The sequence below is a fragment of the Vicugna pacos genome, chromosome 14, assembly GCF_048564905.1.
Source record: "Vicugna pacos chromosome 14, VicPac4, whole genome shotgun sequence".
Lineage (NCBI taxonomy): Eukaryota > Metazoa > Chordata > Mammalia > Artiodactyla > Camelidae > Vicugna > Vicugna pacos.
Window position 1 is genome coordinate 72832277 of NC_133000.1, and position 18245 is coordinate 72850521.

Here is an 18245-nt window from a genome sequence, read left to right on the forward strand (position 1 = left end):
CAGACTCCGGGCCACGCAGAGACCAGAAGGCCAGTAAGCCGTGTATTTTTTCTGCTTTCCGAGACTATTTAAATGGTCAGGTTACTCCTTGGTTGTTAACAATGTCTTTTATTGACAGTAATTCCATTTTGGACTAGTGTTTAACATGTGAAAAATTGTGTCCCATAGCTCCATGTAATCACCTTCTGACCTAAAAAATGTATTTACTTTAGGATTGAAATGTGGACACTAACTTGAATCCTCCGTGTGAAGAATTCTAAAAGCAAGGGGCTGTAACACAATTTTTTTTTCATTTTAAATATATACAACAACAGGATTGCCAGTGTAAAAAGAGAGAAGGGTGCAAAACTTTTTTGCACGGGGTGCAAAAAATTCACTGTGCCAACTTCAGAATCTGTTTTAAAATGAACTTGGCCTTTGACACTTAATTCCTTCCACTGGGTTTATTGTTTATTCTTTTTTTTTTAATGGAGGTACTGGGGATTGAACCCAGGACATCGCGCATGCTAAGCATACAGCCTCCCACTGAGCTGTACCCTCCACTGAATTCCTTCTCTTGATCAGAAGAGTCAAAGCCCTGATTTTTGGATGTTTATAAACAGGGATTTTTTTAAAGCTTTCTAAATATCAAACAGCACTCACAAAATCGGGCTATAAATGAAGTCCATGCGGTCTAGAGCTGGGTGTAATTTCATCTGACATACACTTGGAATCTTTTTTTTTTTTTAAGGATCAAACATTTGAGGCATCGCTGGGACGTGCCCGGCACTGAGGTGTTTGTGTAACGCTGCTCCCGGCATCCCTGCTCCTCTTCACGGCTCTGTCTGCTCTCCTGCATCTTGGAAAGCTCTTTCTAAGCAGAAGACTTTTAAATTTCTAAAGTTGAAGCTCCCTCTCTCTGTTGAAGAGAAGGCAGACACTGCTCTCAGCATTACAAATATTATCCATCCTGTTTTCAACCTCAAAAGCCACCAACCAACAAAAAGACGAAATAGCCCAGGGAGAAAGGAGCCCCAGGAGAACACACTTTTCCCCTTAAAATGTCGACAAGTCTTTCCTGACCCTCTTGCGGGAGCCATGAGGTAAGAGCACCCCCTTCTGAGAGGGGGACCCTCGCCCAGAGAGGCTCAGCCAGCTCCTCCATCACCGCCCCTCAGCACACACTTAACTTTCAGAAAGCGGCTCTAGAACAATCCAGGCACGTTTTCCTGACAAGAATCCACTCGACGGCACAATGCATTCGTATTTACTGAGTGTGTCTCTGCTTCACTGCACATCGCCGGTCAGCACGAGACGAGATTAGACGTGAGTCACAGAAACTGGAGGATAAATTAATTACACTTCTGTGTGATTCCTCTTGGCTCTAAATTCCGGGAACGTTTCTAATTTATAACGGTTTCTCTAGCTATAATGTTCCAATTAGCAAATGTGGGAAAAAATAATTGTGCTGCAGCACGCTGGGTGCCTCTCTGTTTCCCTTGCTCTGTTTGTTTGGTTTTTTTTACATTCTTTGAAGCTCATTCAGAAGAGTCCATTCCCCACATTCCAAACAAGAGGTATTTATTAAATAATTCCTATGCCGGTGTCTTACTGAGGCGATCTTCAGGGCAGGTGACCGGGAGATAAACCTTTAGCGCTGAAACGTGGTAACAGAGAATCTCGTTGCGCTCAAGGGGAGCACTGAGTTTCTGCCCAGAACATTCTGTGACCAGGGGCCAGAGGAAGGGGGGAGGGCTGCAGGGAGAGTAAACGGGGGAGGAAGGGCGGCTGGGAACGCCTAGCGAGGCTTCACAAACCACCTTGAACTATTTTGCCCAGTAAAACTGATGCTTTGTCTAATGATTCAAAAACTGTTCACTGTATTTCCAAAGGTCTCTTTGGGTTAAATAAATACTCCAGGGCCTTGCGAACATGAACCAGCAGTTCCTTATTAACCAGGCCTTTAGAAGGTTTACAACTGCTGGGTTCAGGGCTGGTAATTTAGTAATAATAGTGCTATCTGGGTTTTAATTTCCGATTTTGGAAGCATCCGTTTGTATGCCCGGCTTTCCCGTTAGAACCCCTAGAACAGCGCTGCTCAAACTAGGGGGGTACCAGTTTTCTTTTTACTTCCAGTCCATTGATGAGCCTACTTTGCAAAATTAAATGAAAGTAAATTTCTGGAGAAATAAAAAGCGAAAGCACAGACAAGTTGCAATGCCCCATCGGAGGCAGCCTCCCGTGCCAGGCGGCCGAGACGGTTTCTAAGCTTTCTCTCAATGTCTGCCGTCAACGTGGCCTGACCGCCATCTGGGGACCCCTGTCATCTGAAACTGGACGTTGGGTCACGGTGCCTAGGCTGGGGTTCCCAAAGCCTGTGCTGCAGGGAACCCACAGGGCACCGCAGGATAGTTTGCACTTCCAAGGGCAGGGCCACGAGCCTCAGCTTCCGGAGTACCCCCAGCCCACCCCGGAGCAGCCGTCAGCCCAGCATCTCAGTTTTCAGCATCAGATTGTGCTCCCTTCCTTCCAGTAACATCGTGTTTGCAAAGCCTGCCGTCCGGCAGTTCTCGAGATACAGAGCACGTTTGGTGTGAAAATCCACGTCGATTAAAAAAATCCACAGGGAGGGGGCGTGGCAACGCCTGATGTGAAGCCGCATGTCCATCCATTGTTCGGCGCCCACTGGACACTCACATCCCATGGGTGAGGGGTTTCTGTGATTGGAAAACGAAATCAAAGGACAGATTTTTTTCCTTTCAGCTTCATAAATTCTTAGTGTTTGGCCCCAACTGCTTAATAAACAGACCTGTTCAGGATTCCTTTCCCCCGAGAGCACTGGGGAGAGATTATTAGAACACTCAAGTCACCGCCAAGGACTGGTCACTTCTTGCTCATTGTGTGTCCCGAGGGTCAGCGTTGTTAGGTGCTTGGCGAGTGAATGAATGCACGAACTAATGACCAGGCCCACCGATTCCCTCCACCATTTGAAGTTCCAGGGTTGTCAGTAACGGGCACCACCCCATACTCTGCAGGCTGAAGTCTATGTTGAAATCCTGAAGATGCTATAAACGGTCCTCAGATAAATACCTCCCCCCTCGCATCTCTACATCTTACACGTCCAGCCGGAGACCTTCTCCCGTGACACCACCCGAGACGTTCAAACATTATTCTGCTCAAAGGGAATCGGGGTGAGGGCGAAGACTGGGGACAGAATGTGATGCCCCCAGTCCCTTCCAAAAGGTTCCCAAAAGATCTTCCAAACACTTCTTGGAAATCTTTATTTGTGGAGAGCCTTGTGTCTTCTGGCTGACACATCTGTGGAGGCGGTGGGTGCTAGGAGATGCGTGCTAAGTACAGGATGTAAAGCGTGTGCGTCTTTAAATAGTGAATTAAGACAGAAAGGTTTAAATCTCTTTGGATTCCTTTCTTCTCTGAATCATTCATTACTCCTGGTTGTTTTAACTAATGTTTTCCCCATTTGACACTTGGACCCACTCGACTTTTCAAAAGTCACAAATTGTCCCTAATAACAGCACAAATTATGTAGGCTGTTGACTGTAACAGCATTTTTTAGCACCTTATCTTTTGCGTGTTACAGTGCAATCATTTTCATTAACCATTCCTCACTCCAAACAACGTGCCAGTTTAGCATAATAATAAAGCAATCTCCTGTTCTGCAGTGTTGACTGGGGATCCACGCCAGTGACACTTTGTGGCTAAAGTCACAGAGCAGAACGCGCCAAGGTCAGGTAGAACCCAGCCCTGAGTGTGGCCTGAGCTCTGCGGGGACAGCCCTCCCCTGGTGCCCTGCCAGGTGGGTGCTGGGGGCCCTGCAAAGGGTGGGGGCCGCAGACCCACCTGCACCCTCTCTCTTCTCTGGTTTTGCTGGAAACAGACTGGGAGGGACCGAGCCTCAGTTTCCCTCTTGGCCCCCAAACGCATTCCCCCAGGCCTCTCCTTGAAGGCTTTCCTGGCTTCCTTGGGAATGAACTTCAGATCACTCTACAGCACGTTAAGAGGAAGGGGGCTTCCAACAGGATCGTGTAGCGCTCACACCACGTCTGTAAAGAGAAAGCACCCCTTGAACTTGCAGTCAATGGCTTTTCCTCCCTTGTTAGCCCCCTCCCGTCACTTTGCTTTCAAAGAGACATTACAGCGCCAGGCTCCACACCCCAGAAGTCAGGCAGAACAGATGCCTTAGAGACACTACGGGTGAATCTTCGACCTGGTTAACCTGTACCCGCCCTTTGCAGAGGCTGTGAGCGGTGTGACGCCGTGCTCTGCAGACTTCCTCTGAGGGAAAAGCTGCATGGTGTTAGCTGTTGAGCACGGCTGTGAATAAAATAGGGCAGAGTCAGTAAACGAGCCAGAGGATAGATGTATTTTGCCACTGAAGCCAGACTGAATGACCAGATTTTATCATATGTGACTCCACGGAATCTTGTATTTTCAGTGCTGATGGTGGTAGATACTCATTGTATTAATAAAAATAAAGATCCTTAATAAAGCAAAAATAAAAAACCATAAGGGAAGTTTGTTTCTCATTTAAAAAGAAGAACAAATGGAACACGGAGATAATTCAGAGGAAGAAGTTATCTGTTAAGAACCGGCGGTCACAGCGCGGTTTGTTGCCGGCTCCGGGTGCCCAGGACGTTTTCTGCGGACATGCGGACGGGGCTGGACCCCCGCCACCAGCAACCCCTCGGCACCAGCATTGCGCAGGCTCTCGGCCACCTCCACAGCAGGCAGACGACCTGTCCAGGGACAGTCCCTTCCCCTCACCGGCCCAAGCGTGTCTTCACCCCTTTGACGATGCACTCGGCAGAGGAGCCGGCATCCCGCGATCGCTCTGACACAGCCGGGCGCTCTCGGTCATGGCGGGCCTGTCTCCTGGTCTGTGTCTCAGTAGGGACTTTAAAGGGGACGTATGGGTAAAGCAAAGGGGAGAGTTCCGAGTGATGAGAACACCGAGGACCCTGAGCTGGTGACATTCCCCAAGAGCGAACCCCCCCTCCCCAGCAGGGCCCTGACCTTGGCTGGCAGGTGGGCAGGAGAGGACAGACAGACATGCTCAGTTCAGAGTGAGGAAACACTGGGGTGGTCAGTGCTGCAGTGAGAGCAGAACAGGGGTGTGGCTCTGGCCCTCCTCCGGGGGTGGGTGGTGGGTCCTGGACGAAAGGCAGCGTCCACCTGCAGACTGAGTGCCCCAGCAGCAGAGGGGGGTGCGGGGAGGCAACAGCAGGACTCTGAGCACCCGCGCAGGGCCGTGCCAACCCGGTCCGATGGCACAGGGCTGCCAGCCCGAGCCTCAGTGTTGGCGGAAGTGGTGTCCTTCAAGGCTAACCCACGATCCCACCTGAGCCTGGTCGCAAGGGAAGAGCGACCCCGAGGGCTCAGGGTCGGGGGTCTGCCCTTGATTAAGTGTCAGGCACTCAGGGTGCAGCCTGTGTGCCACTGCCTGATGTGTTCCTGCACCCCAGACACACTGGGCACGGCCCCCAGGAAGGGCTTTGCAGGTGAATCAGCAAACGTCATTAAACCACAGCAAACACACTTGTGGTTACCGGGGGAAGGGGCTGGGAAAAGATAGATTGAGAGTTCAAGATTTGCAGATACTGACTACTAAGTCTAAAATAGATAAACAACAAGGGTCTTCAGTACAGCGCAGGGAACTCTATTCAATGTCTTGTAGTCACCTATAATGGAAAAGAATGTGACAACGAATGTATGTGTGTATAAGTGTGACTGAAACATGATGCTGTGCACCAGAAATGGACACAACTCTGTAAACTGACTACACTTCAATTTGAAAATGTAAAAAAAAAATAAATTTTTTAAAATTAAAAAAAAATTTAATGTCATTAAACAAGCATCCAGGCGACATTAGAAATTGCAGCCAAAAGGGTGGGGTGGGGTGGGAGCTGCCGCTGATTGAGACCCCAGTCTCCCCGGTTCAACACCCAGACTGAAAGAGATGTGGGGTGGCCAGAGCTGTGGCTGAACCATCTTCTGACGCCCAGGAAGGACAGGGACCACCGTGCAGGTGGCCAGGGCAGGCGGCTCCCTGTGGACGGCGGGGCCCCTCCGGCACCTCAGGACGACCACCCCCTCCCCTCTCCAAGCCCCAGATCTTCACCTGCCAGCCTTGGTCAGTTAAGGCAGCTGGGTCCCCCAGGTCCCTCCGCCCTGTTGCTGCCCGGGCCTGTGATCGCAGTGACCACACGATCATTTGACCCACAAAGTCCAGGCTGGAGCGCCCACTGGAGTAAACACATAGGAGGGCTGGACAGATTTGCCGGAGGACAACAGCTGCCGTGCTGGGACACCGCCCGGAAGATGTCTGTGGCCGGAGTGCGGGAGGCATGTGAGCTCTGCTCCCTGCAGACGCTTCCTGCCACCAGGACCCTCAGGGACCTTGCTCTGTGAGGACACAGAAGCTCCTGGGGGGAGGGTAGAGCCCAGTGGTAGCCACGTGCTTAGCGTGAACGAGGGCCTGGGTTCAGTCCCCAGTGTCTCCATTAAAACATAATAATAAATGAATAAACCAAATTACCTCCCCCCAAAAATTTTCTTAAAAACTTGAAAAACAGCAGAAGCGCCAGCTCCGACAAGGGTCCGAGCAGGACAGGGCGCGGGGGCTCCGGCCTTCCCTCGTCCTTTCCCCGGGGCGGGCTCACACCTCCCAGCTCGGAGCCCTGCCCCCTCGCGACCCCCGCAGCAGGGCCCGCGGGGCCAAGACGGAGGGGTCGGTGGTGTCTGCACCTGCGCGTCTGTTTCCCCAGAGCTGACCCTTCAGGTTGAAATGCCAGACGGTGGGGCCGGCGGGCGACCTGGCCAGCGAGGACGGAAGGGGAGTTAGGGGAGTCTGGGCCACGAGCACCTGTGGCCGTCCGCACGGTCTGGGTCCGGGCGCCCTCGACTTGGGGCTCAGCCCTCCCGCTCGTGGAGGAAGGCACCCCAGCAGCACAGGCTTGCGTCAGGCGGCTGAGGACCACCAGGAGGAGCAAGCCCCCCACCCCCTGGCCGCAAGGGCCTCACCTGGTCCCTTGTCCCAGGACCGTGGCCGCAGCCATCACAGGGGCCAGCGGACAGGGGTCTGGCCACGTGCCTCACCCTGCCCAGGAGGGAGTCTGTGTCTTGAGACCCTCCTGGACTGAGAGTGCAGGGAGGACCCCCCAGGAGAGTCAGGACAGGAGTGTGGGTGCCAACAGGTAAGACCAGGCCCCATCGCCCCCCGAGCAAGGCAGGGCGGCCGCAGGGACGCCGGTCAGCGGCCCCCTCACCTGCCCCGACGAGTCCCTGCCAAGTTCCCTTTGAACCCTGGGGGCCCCAGCAAGGGCGCTTCCCCGCCTCCTTCCTGGGGTTGGCTGCTCCAAGTTTCTTAATTACTTGGCTACAAATCTCCCCTCCAGAGAAAAAGGCTGGAATGGGCTTTGGTGCAGCCACAAATCCTGATTTTTCAAAAGCCCACTTAAACGCACTGAGAGGACAGGGGGTGGGGGAGCCACCAGCCCCCGCCGCAGGTGAACAAGCCCGTGGGGAGTCCCTCTGGCCCCGCTGCTGTCTCTGCAAACCTGCCTTGTCCGGGGCCCTGCCATGGGGGGGCAAGGGCGGGTGGTCATTTTCTGTTTCTCCTCCCTCCCCTTTTTTTCCTTTTTTAGAAATGGAATTTTAAAAGAGCCAGCCACTCAGGCGAACTCCCAGGATAACAGTCTCAACAATTCACACGACGCGAGGGTCGGGGGTGGGGGGCGTCGGCAGTCCCTTCAGACTGGGTCACAGCTTAAAACAGGCAGCTGCGGCCGGCGTGAAACCACAGGCCTCGGAAGCGCAGCTACAAGGCGCTCGGCACTGTCGGCCAGTCAGGCCGCGGGACCGGCTGCCCATACCTAACGCCGCGATCTCTCACCCCGGGCCACGCACCGCGCTCGCTGCCGTCGGACGGCTCCCGGGGCGGGAGGTTAGGGCGCGTTCGTTTTAGGAACATCACTCTTCGTTGCTTTGGTCCTGCCAGCAGAGATGCCAGGCTCCCTGCCTCCCCTCGCAGCTCCTGCTAGCCAGGGGCGGACTGCGGGAAGGGGTGCCGGGAAGCAGCTCCGGGGGACCCGTCCGAGGGACCAGTTCAGGGATGACTCACCGACCCTCCTGACGTTATTCCTGAAGACACTGGGCATTTAAACGACGCCCTCCCCTGGCGGAACTGGTCCACAGCTTTGCACACACACAGGTACACACGGGTGTGCGCACACATGCGTGCACACACAAGTGCACACGTGCACAGACACCCACCCACAGGCACACAGGGCCTTTCCCCCACCCCGGGGCACCAGCGATCTGTGAGACCGCCACCTGCCTCCACACCCGAGCCGAGCCTCCTCCAAACAGCCACCGTCTGGCTCCCAACCTGCTGGCCTGGCCTTCCGTGTCCTTACGACGGGTCCACACAGACCACCTCAGAGAGTGCCCACACGTGTGAGCCTGCTGGAGTAGCTTCTGTCACTCCTTCCGACCTCACCCCACTCCCTCGCCAACCCCCAGACTGTGTGCAAAATCTGTGCTCTACCAGGCGGGACACTGGTGTTAAATGATGACCTGCGTCACCTCTGTGTAATGCACGACTTCTGAGGGGCCCCCTGGTATTACCTTGAAGCAGAGGCCCCGCTGTTTAACTTGGCACATCTGAAAGCATTCTTGAGGGGAGGGTGCAGCTCAGTGGTAGAGCGTGTGCCTAGCAAGCACGAGGTCCTGGGTTCAATCCCCAGTATCGCCGTTAAAAATAAATAAATACATAGAACTAATTACCTCCCCTCAAAAAACAGATAAAAACGTTCTTCTCAAAAAAAAAAAATTCCCCCGAAACAGTCCAAGTGTAGGTTTTAAGCAGCATTCTCTTTAAATATTTGCAAAGTTGATGAGAATCAAGACTCCTTTCAGGGAGCGAGGCTGAAACAGCAACGCAGCACATTTGCTCAGCACCACCCTTTTCCTAATTCTGAAAATGCCCCAAAATGAGAACGTGGAGAACCGTGCCGCTCACTGCAAGGTATGTGGACGGCGTAGGTGTCGCCCTCCCACAGCCGCAGCACAGAACTCCTCCTCGCCCCCGTACACGGCCGGGGAGTAGAGCCAGACTGGTTCTTTCTGTACCAGAGCCACCCCGCGTGCGGCCGGGGGCCTAGGGGAGACGCTGTGGGGAGGGGAGGGGCAGGCTCCTGCCTCCTCCAAGCCCAGAGCAGCCTGCTTCTCCAGGCACACGTGAGGAGGAAGGCTGCCTCCCACCCCTGCCATCCACGTTACCTGCGAGACCCCAGGCTGGGCTCAGAAAAGGGACTTAATCTTCCATCAAAGCGGCTCCCACGGAAGCCAGCCAGTTAGGACCCTGGTAAGACCCACATCTTTGCATTTCCTGAAGAAGTTGCTTATTTCCAAGGATAAAGAGAAAAAAAATTAAAACTACAATAAAAAGAGGAAGACATTGTATAAAATTTGAGTTATCTGCAAAGATATTCAGATTTTTCAACTGCAACACTAAATGCAGAACAGCAGTGAAGCCGTACTCACAGAGTTACAGGAAAAAGGATTATGAATTATATGATTATTCAATTAGGGTTCAAACGTGAGGGCAGACAAATCTGTATCTGGACTCAGAAACCACAAACTCACTTCTAAAGAGTGACTCACGCAGGCGCTCCACACCAATGAAAAGTGAATTGAAGAACTTAAAATACAGAAACGCAAGCTACTGAGCAAACAGCGGGACTTAGCGCTGTCTGAACGTGCATCGGTGACACCTTTGCAAAGTGGACGCAGCGGTTAAAGCCCAGCGTGCTGAACACGCTTCACATGTCTTGCCTGGATTTTTAGCTGTTTGGGCTGGACGGCAAATTCAAGCCCTGTTTCTCTGTCTTGACCAGAAGTAGATTTCAGCTAATTTTTCTCATAAAGTAAATTTTCTAAATGTTTCTGGTAGAAGAAATGCAGTTTGGCTCTTGACACCGACACACATTGCTCAGCATTGACAGATGCCCTCGGGATTCTAAAGCAGATCCTAAGTGTTCGTGGAGCGTGATGTGTGTCTATAATCTAGTCACCAAAACGGCGGCCGTCTGTGCTTTCTTCCTGATAATTACCCCTTTTACAGTTTCGGGATCCGTGCCCTGGCGCCCACGTGTGGGTTGGCCTGTAATCTTAACAGGGGATTCTGCATTTTCACCGGCACCAAAGTACCGTTGATTCCAGCAACACTTTCAGAGCCTGGTCACCTCCAGGCGTGCAGTCTCCTTCCTCCTCTGCACAGAACCAACCCCAGTGTCCTTCGCTCATCAGCCGCGATTCAGACACTTTTCACTCACAAACGGAACAGGAGAAGGAGGGACAGGGAGAGGGACAAGGTCACACCCGGGGTGGCGGCCGAGCAAGGAAAGCAGAGTTGAAGGGGCGCATCCGTGGGAGGAAGGGGGTGCAGGGTGGGCCTGGGGCCTCAGTGGGGCACAAGCAGAGGAAAGGGGGTGGCGCCGAAGACCCCTCGATGGAGACAAGGGAGACGCAGAATTCCGTGGGTCCACTCTGCTTCCTCTGGGCACTGAAAGCTGGTTTGCAATCAACCAAGTGAGGTTCCAACTTCTTTCTGAGTTCTCCACGAGGAACCTAGGCTCCGTGGAGGGCTTTGCGCACTTCATGACAGTTGACTCGAGCCTGACGACGTGTGACAGCTGTACACGTGGCCCTCGCGGTTCCGACGGGGAGTCATGCTCCCCGTTCTGCACGGGCGTCTGGCCTGGTCCAGATTTCTTATCTGCCCGGTGCAGGGCCTCTGGACCCTCCTGCGCGCACACTAATCTTGTCTTAAGCCGGTCTGCGCAGGGGGACTGCTCCCCTGTGTCGGGGACCTCACGCTATCGGCATAAAAGCCTTGGCCTCTGTGTCCACAGTTACTCCAAGTTCACGGGAGCATCAGTTACTAAAGAGGCTTTGCCCGGCTCTAATCACTTCTGCAGAAACGTCTCTGGATGCATTCGGGGCTGCACAGGGTCCTCTTTTTCTCTGAGCCCTCCGCACTTTCTGGATGAAAGTCAGTGTGTGACGATGATGGTGGCGATGACAATAATTTACCTGACCTCGTTACGTGCTGGACACGCAGGAAGGACCGAGCGCACAAAAGCGCTCGTCTCCACAGCCTCGTGAGCCCTCATCTCACAGGTGAGGCTGCTGGCGCCCAGAGCGCGGGGGCACAGGTGGCTTGAACAAGAGCGGTCACGGTAGCCCAGGGCCTGCCGTCCAAGCCGCTCATCCCACGGCTGCTCCTAGGGGCAGGGAGGGGCTGCCGGCAAGGACGCGGACGTGGCCGTGGGGCGGGCTGACGCTGCAGGGGGCGGTGCACGGTCCAGGTCTGAGTCCTCACTCCTGCTCCGGCCCGGCTCCTCCCAGCATCTCTGCTCCGTGTCCTGCAGCTGTCCCGGGGCCGGGGCCGGGTACTACCTTCTACCAAAGGTGAGTCCTAGGGAGGGGCGCCCAGCTGTGCGCTCACAGCAGGCTGCCTCCTGGCATCTCGCGCTGGGAGGTGGGGGCGGCACCACACACTGTCCACCACGGGGGCTGGTGAAGGCCGGCACCCACTGGATGGAGCAAAAGACAGTGGAGACCCCTGGTCCCCCGTGTCTGTAACTGCACCGTCCAGCACTTTGAAAGTTTCTATAAAGATGCTTAACAAGAAGAGGTGAAAATGCACATTACATTTAGCGCAGCAAGAAATAACAGAAGGGGCGCTTTCCCGGCGTGCGGGTCCCAGAGCAGTTCACACAGACCTGTATGACAGGCCGTCTACACGGGCTCCTCCAGCAGCCCCCCAGCGCCCACGCCTGCCCCACGCAGCAAGTCCATGCCCGGTGGACCCCGGCAGTGGCTGAAATCAGGTCAGCATCACGCCCTGCGAGGTCCCGTCCGCCTACTGCCCTCCGCCCTTCCTCCCCCAGAGCACTGCCTCTCCAGCAGAGCAAACGTCCTCAGTGGGCGCCTGCTTGGAACAACTGAAAAGGCGAGGGCTTCCTTCTTGTCCCCCTTGAGTGACCCGCGCAGCTCTGCTCCCGCCAGCCCCGTGGGATGAGTCCCGGGGCTCAGCTTGCGGCTGGCGGAGGGGAGGCCGGGCTCGTTCACACGCGGGGAGCCAGACCCGAGGCAGCTCCGGCCCCTGCAGCAGGGCTGCGCCCCTCATCCACACCAGCCACCAGGCGGGCGCCGCGGAGAACTCCTCCCGGGCTCCCTGCGGACTGGCTGCATGCTCTCGGGGCCGGGAAGGGAAGAAACGGTGTCAGGAGGCAGCCACACAGGGTCCGCAGAGCTCGGGCCAGCGATCCATATACACCTGCCCCGAAGCACCCAGAAAGGAGAGGGTGGAGTGTGGCCGCCCCGCCTGCCACCTGCCCAGGCCCCTGCAGCCATGAGCTCAGGCATCTTCTGGTCTTGCTTCGCGTGGGTGGAGAAACACCTGAGTTCATTTTTCTGAATTTCCCCTGTATTTAATTTCTAAAAGACTCAAGAGAGGGTTGTGTCCAGGTGTCACTCTCCTGGTTTCCTGGACCTTTCATTTAGCCAGCATCTGCTGCGTGTCTACTGCGTGAGACTCGAAGAAGGGGGCTGAGGGAAGTGTATGGAGGGAAGTGGAGCCACCCGGCGCTTCTAAAACCCTGGCTCCTGGTGAGGGCCGCACGCCCACTGACCTCGGAGAGCCTGCGGGTCCAGCAGAGTTAGGACGCAAGCCATGGACCAGGGCTAGTGGGAGCGGGTCCAGAGCACGCCCGCACCGACCACCGCGCTTTCCCTCAGCGACCACACAGAAGGGAGATGGAATCCTCACGGGCCTGCTGGCGCCGCCCTGTGATCACTGCGGGGACGTCCTGCACGGCGTTGTCCCACAGTCCTGACATCAGCTTCCTTCTGTCAACAGCCAGACACTGAGAGGGAACAGTCGCCCTGGAAGGAAGGGCGAGCAGAAGGACTGGGGCTCGCGGGGTGTCTGCAGTCACCACCGGGGCTCGGCGCTCAGAGACAGGCGTCTCACGCTCACGTCGCGGGAGCTGGAGGGGCTGGGGTGGGGGTGTGGCTCTGGGCCTCTCAGAGGATTTCGTGGAATGCCGGCCGGCCGGGGCTGCATCACCCGAGGGCTGGGCAGGCCAGGGAGTGTCGCGGTTGCTAGTCTCCAGGGTCCCCAGGTGGTCACCACCGTATTTGTCCAGAGCTTTCAGTTACAGCCAGGGGGAGAGAGGAGCTGCAGCGGGCCGACCCCGCCTTCGCGAGCACAGAGGCCCTGCTCGAGCGCTTCACTTCTACGGGGCTGGCCAGACGGCCCTGCTCCTTGGTCACTGTCGATAACTCGCGTCTTTGAAGGTTAGGGTCCATTTCCTCCAGATTGTCAGAGCGGGTCTGAACAAATAAGAGCTGTTCATAATACGTATTTGTTTCCTTTTTATTAGCTGATCTATAGAGATCTCTTCTTTTGTTCTTGGTGTCAGTAATTTGAGACTCTGTGTTTCCTTAATTATTACCACTGACTAGTCAACCAGAGGCTCAGAACTTTTTGACTTTTTCCCCAAAGAACCAGCCTTCGGCTTTACTGCCGTTCTCTGCTGTGTGTTTATTTCCTATCTCACCGAGCTCTGCTCTTACTTTGATTATCTCTTCCTTTCTATTCACTTTGGTTTAATTTTCTCTTCTTTCACTGATACCTCAGATTGGCGACTCAGATCACGGGACGGAAATTTTTTTTCTAATATGCAAATTTAAATCCATAAACTTCCCTCTGTTTCAGCTGCATCCCCAGATAGGAATATATTGTGTTCTTACCACAGCTCAGCTAGAAATGTTTTCTATTTACCTTTGTGATTGAACCCATGGATCATTTACAAGTGTGTTGTTTAATTTCCAAATATTTGAGGAATATCCTAGCTGCATTTCTGATACAGCTTTCTAACTTAATTTCGCCGTGATCAGAAAGTACCCCCTATGTGATTTCAGTCTCCTTAAATCCTCTGAGACTCGCGTCGGGCTCCAGCTGCGCCGAGCGCCGGGGCTGTCTGTGGCCCTGAACCCGTGCTCTGCTGCTCGCGGACGCCCTCGTTCTTGATGGGAAGAATATTGAGACAAACCACTTAATCTTTTCCTCCCTGAAATGCAGTTGAAGCTGTTTTATTCTCTGTTGAAAAGGGCAAATGATGATTAACACAAAAGTATGGATCAATTTAAACATCAGTGCATAGTAGCAAGGACCAGAGTGAAAGTCAGAGAAAATCTCAAAATCCACACAGCATGTTAGTATTAAAGTGTTGTGTGTGCACTTGACACAGTTTTAAATAATAAAAACATATGAAGTAGAGCATTTAAATTTCCCATGTGAATCCTTCCCTGTTCAAATCCTGGCCCCTCCACTTGTGTCTCTGTGACTTTCAGCGAGTCATTGAACCATCGGCACCTCGATCCCTTCATCTGTAAAATGGGGGCTACACCTGAGCCTCATGGCTGTTGGGGTAAATGGGGGCACAGGCACCCGTGCACGGAGCAGCCTGGAGACCTGGGACCAGGAGGCGCTATCATGCCCGTGGGCAGAAGTCTCAGGGTCACGGTCTCACTTCTCAGCCTGTAAAGGGACCCACGAGGTCCCCGAGTCTGTCCTGCCAGCAAGGCAGGAACCCGCTCATTCCGTTCTCATGGCTCTTATCACTACCTGGAAGTAGCTTCTAGTCCGTTCCCGGGGCAGTTACAGGACTGAGGGCTGCAGTTGTCACATGTCCTTCCTCCTTGCTTTGCTATGAGTATATCTGCACATACAAACAATAATACACTTGTTTTCTGTGTACAATATATGCAGCAAATGTCTTTATTTTCTCCCCTCCCTTATCCGCCTATTATGTAACGTAAGATGCACTGACTTTTTATCATGTGTTTAAGTATTGCTAACTTTACACCATAGTATTTAAGCTACAGGAGATCAAACAGGCCACTAAATGCCTCTCTTCTGGAGAAAGGCCAGTGTGTTTTCGGTTGTGTGCAGCATACAGTACCATGCTAGGCAGACTTATGATTTTGTTATTATCTTTACTTGGTGACTCAACACAGTTTAAATAGATGTGTGAGGGTGCCAAGTTGACTAGCGGTGGACTTATGATGGTTAATTATATATTATTTGGTCAAACATTGTTCTGGGTGTTTCTTGAAGATGTTTCTGGGTGAATCCAATATTTAAAACAGTAGGCTAAGGAAAGCACATTGTCCTACCGTGTGGTGAGCCTCGTCCAATCAGTTGAAGGCCTGAATAGAACAAAGAAGACTGAAGCTTCCATGAGGAAGAGAGGATTCTGCCCACCTGGCCGCCTTTGAACTGGGACATTGGCTTTTTCCTCCCTTTGAAGTCAAACTGAGACATCTGCTCCCCTGGGTCCAGCCTGCAGGACCACCCTACAGACCTTGGGGCTTGCCAGCCTCCGTAAAGCACGTGAGCCCATCCCTTATAATAGATCAGTCTTCCTCTCTCTCCATATACACATTGGTCCTGTTTCTCTGGGGAGTCCTGACAAATACAGACTTCAGTCCCCCACTAGAATCTAAATACAGTGCACAGAAACTGTCCTTTGTGGTCAGGGTGGTATCCTCAGCCAGCCGACCAGTGGCTGTGCTAACACCTGCCACAAGCACGGAGGAGCCCGTGGCGAAGAGCTCCAGAGGGCCTGCCCCCTGCCCCCGCGGTGAGCCACGGGGAAGCTCGGGTGCGCCGTGGGACGGAGCCAGCACAAAGCGCCTGTGCCCATGTGCCCACACGGGTGAGCCTGGCAACAGAGCAGAGACAAAGAAAAGCCATAAACCAGGAAAAATGTCACTGTCACTTACGGAGCCCTCGCCCAGCCCAGCCTCCCATCTGGACCAGGGAGGCCTCCCCGGCAGCCCCACACAACGCTGAGAAGTCCGGCGTTTCCTGCGCGGAGCCCTGGTGGGAGGCTGCAGAGAAGGACGTCGCTAAGACCGCGCATCTGGGGAGCTTCCAGCCCGCCAGGCCCGTGGGGCCCACGGCGCTGACCTTTCCCCCGAGATGCAGGAGAGCACCTGTGCCCGCCCGCGGGGCTCTCCCGGGAACGTAAGCGCCCCGGTGGGGCCGGCTCAGGAAACGCTTCTAAGGACTGGAAAACGGAAGGTAAAGTTTACAGTGTAACGATGGCGCAATTTCCAAATATTATGTGAGAGGCAGCCTCGAGACAAATATTTTTGGATTTCTAATGGAAAAATGGCATTTCTTTTATTTATTTTTATGTATTTTTGAGTGTTAACAAATAGTTCTAGTGATAATTAGCATCTTGGTATATTTATTGAAAACCAGCACTAAATCTGTATATTTACAGAAAACGCCTTCGACATAGATAATAGCCCAATTCCATGTTTGTGAATTGACAGTTGCCTCTAAACACAGAGTAGAGACTCAGCAATTGTCACTACAGCTGTTTGTTAAAATTTGACAATAGATAAATAATGACTGGAAATCAATCTTTTCATTAAAATGCAAGAAACAAAAAAATATCTGAAGGAATTTTATTATCCCTGTAGCAAGTCCGGGCCAGTCTTCCGGAGGCCCCTGCACATACGTGCTGGTGTTCTTTCCGTTTACACGGACCCCAAATGGTCTCTTTCCACGGACGAGCATCACGTCAGAGACAGGGGCGGCGGGGTGGCCTGCCCGCCTCCAAGCCTTAACTCACCTTCCCGACTGCTCTTCCCTTCACCACTGAAGGCCTCGGCTGCACACACGCACACAAACATACACACACACACACACACACACACACACAACGCACACACACGTGCTTCAACCACGGTGTTCGCACTCCTTAGTCCCTCCACCGATGGACCAGCCAGTGTGTTCTTGTCCCAAATAATCCGCCCTCCTCAAAAAACACAAAAAATCCCCAAAACAATAAACAAAAGCGTTTTGTGGTTAGACGCCTTGTGTCTTGGGCGCTAACTCCCCGAAAGCGCCGAGTGAGAGAATGCCTGTGCCTGAGAACGAGCTGTGTTGCGGGTTTTACCGCAAAGCAGCAGCAGGAACCGCCGTCAGAGCAAGGATGGACGGACGCGATGAGCCCGTCCGCCCGACCGCTCTCCGCAGGCAGGTTTCCCGGAACTGGCCGGCGCCGGCGCGGATGGCCCAGCCGGCGGCCGCGGGTCGGCCCGTAGCAGAGCGAGCAGTGGACGAGACAGAGCTTCTCTGAGAAGAGTCCTGCAGGGTTCGTGCCTGGTTTTCAGCGTGGAGCAACGTGGGCAAAAAGGAGGAAAAGAAGCAGCTGATTCTGAATCAACCTCCACCCAAGCACTTGGCCCCTGGAAGCCCCTTCCATCGTGGTTTCTGGCCTTTCTCCTTCGTGTCCGTCAGAGCCACAGCATCTGGACACTGGCATGTGTGAGGGGACATCGCTGCCCTAACTGGGGTGGGAAACAATGCGACTCCTCAGGCTGGACGTCCAAGGCGCTCGCCTCACAGACGCCCTCGGCGCTCACGGGCCTTCAGCTGTGAACTTTCCTTAAAGGATCAATTCAGTGCTTTCCGTTTTGGAGCTGGAGACGTTTTCTTCCTCTTCTCGCTGCTTCCCTTCTTAAATAGTCCATGTTTTGGATGAACCACAGTGGGAGTGCGACCTCACACGAGGGCATTTTAGAAACTGAGCCATCATTTAGGAATTACATACACAAAGTCAGATGTGCCTGGAAGCGAGGCGAGTCGCCCCTTCCATCGGAGGGAGAACCCTCCCCACCCACGACAGCGTGGCCTCTGCAAGGGGATGTTGCCAAGGCACTGTGACGCACTTGGGGAGGGGGCCTGCACTGCGACAGGCTGGGCCCCCCGACCCCGGGCCGCCCCGGGCTGCGTCAGGACAGTGAAGCAGGGTGGGGGAGGGGGACCGTGTGCTTGGTGAGGCCAGGATGCCGGGGAGCCAGTCACACTCGCCTAGAGAATGAACCCCGTTCGGTCTGAAAGTCTTAGTGGGGAGAAACCCCTTGAGCGTGTCTCGGTGCAGGCTTCCATGCTGGGCGTGGCAGGGATGCGCTGTAACAGTTGCTCATCCAGGAAGCGCACGCTGACTCCAAGCTACCGAAGGTCCTTTCTGCTCGAGGCTGGACGCCGGGACTCGCAGGACGGGGGTGCGGGCTCTGCCCAGGACACGCCCATTGTCAGTGGCAGTTTGCAGACATGGACTTCTGCTCCAGTCATTCACAGATTCCACCTCATC